Source organism: Etheostoma spectabile, chromosome 7 (genome assembly GCF_008692095.1).
Source record: "Etheostoma spectabile isolate EspeVRDwgs_2016 chromosome 7, UIUC_Espe_1.0, whole genome shotgun sequence".
Taxonomy (NCBI): domain Eukaryota; kingdom Metazoa; phylum Chordata; class Actinopteri; order Perciformes; family Percidae; genus Etheostoma; species Etheostoma spectabile.
Genome location: NC_045739.1, coordinates 14376453 through 14377901, shown reverse-complemented (window position 1 = coordinate 14377901; position 1449 = coordinate 14376453). Strand labels below are relative to the sequence as shown.

Sequence of the window (1449 nt, the reverse complement as noted above, 5' to 3'; positions counted from 1 at the left end):
GGGATCCCGAGGCGTTCCCAGGCCAGGTTGGAGATATAATCCCTCCACCTATTCCTGGGTCTTCCCCGAGGTCCTCCCAGCTGGACGTGCCTGACACATCTCCCTAGGTAGGTGTCCAGGAGGCATCCTTACCAGATGCCCTAACCACCTCAACTGGTTCCTTTCGACGCGCAGGGGCAGCTGCTCTACTCCGAGCTCCTCTCGGATGACTGTGCTTCTCCAAGGGAGACGCCAGCCACCCTCTTAAGGAAACCCATTTTGGCTGCTTGTACCCTGGATCTCGTTCTTTCGGTCACAACCCAACCTTCTTGACCATAGGTGAGGGTAAAAACGAAAATTGTCAAGTAGATCAAGTGCTTTGCCTTCTGGCTCAGCTCTCTTTTTGTCACAACGGTGCAATAACTTGGATGTAATACCGCACCCTCTGCTCCGATTCTCTGACCAATCTCCCGCTCCATTGTCCCCTCACTTGGGAACAAGACCCCAAGGTATTTAAACTCCTTCACTTGGGGTGAAGGAGTTGCGTTCCCCACCTGAAGACACCCCATGGGAAAATCAGGGACTTTACTGGGGACTGAATGTGTGTGTGAGCGTGTAGGGAGTGTACACTATTAGCCTGGCGCCCTGGAGGATTGACAGAGAAACAGTGCTAGCATTTATTCATGGACAACTTCTCTCCAATAACGAAAGAAAATGAGAAAAAAAGTCTTAACATCATTTCCAAAGCTCTCTACTCAGCAGAAAAACTGCCTTGGTAGTATATATTAGCTAACCCCTATCAAACACTTGCAAACACAGACACACACACACACAATTCGTTATTGACCCCCCACCATCCTCTTAATCCTGTAAATGTTTTTACAACTTGGTCTGTCATTGATAGCACTGGACATTAAGGTGTTTACATTAGGCTAGCCATGCCAGCTAGCGGCAGTGAAAGCTGCGTGGTCGTCTATCAAAATGAAAGTGCTCTCATAAACATACTAATTAGGCTGTTCTTTATTTTTATTTAGTCCACAGATCGTTAAGTTAGTGTAAACCAACATATTAACCTCTGATTAGGTTGGCTGTGCTATGTACTGTGTCATCACTGTGCCACATTTATCATAGCACTGGACATAACATTTGTCATAGGGTCAGTCCCTTGTCGCAATAATGAACTGCTCATTAATCATGTCAGTATCCCAAATTACAGTTTGGATGCATAGCAGCTCGGAATTTTTAGTTTGTCATTTTCTTCATTGTAAAAACAAGAATGTTTTTAATTCGTGTATGTGTATACATGTGTGTTGCATGAAGCCAGTTGTGATCATAAGGCCGTTTTATGGTCGTGCGAAGGCTCCACGCAGAGATTTCGCCGTAGCCTATGTAAGCGGTCTGATGTTTATACTTGTGCGCTGGTGTGTGTGTCGAGCCGGCATATGTGTGTGTGTGTGTGTGTGTGTGTGT

General features: G+C 46.0%; 2 long non-coding RNA genes across 2 annotated transcripts in view; one reads left to right on the top strand and one right to left on the bottom strand.

Annotated features, from left to right (window-relative positions):
- The window catches only part of LOC116692417 (uncharacterized), a 71127-nt gene that overhangs the window by 7753 nt on the left and 61925 nt on the right, over window positions 1-1449 (bottom strand). The gene's annotated exons all lie outside the window — the stretch shown is intronic.
- Window positions 1-1449, top strand: part of LOC116692419 (uncharacterized) — a 17071-nt gene that overhangs the window by 15300 nt on the left and 322 nt on the right. The gene's annotated exons all lie outside the window — the stretch shown is intronic.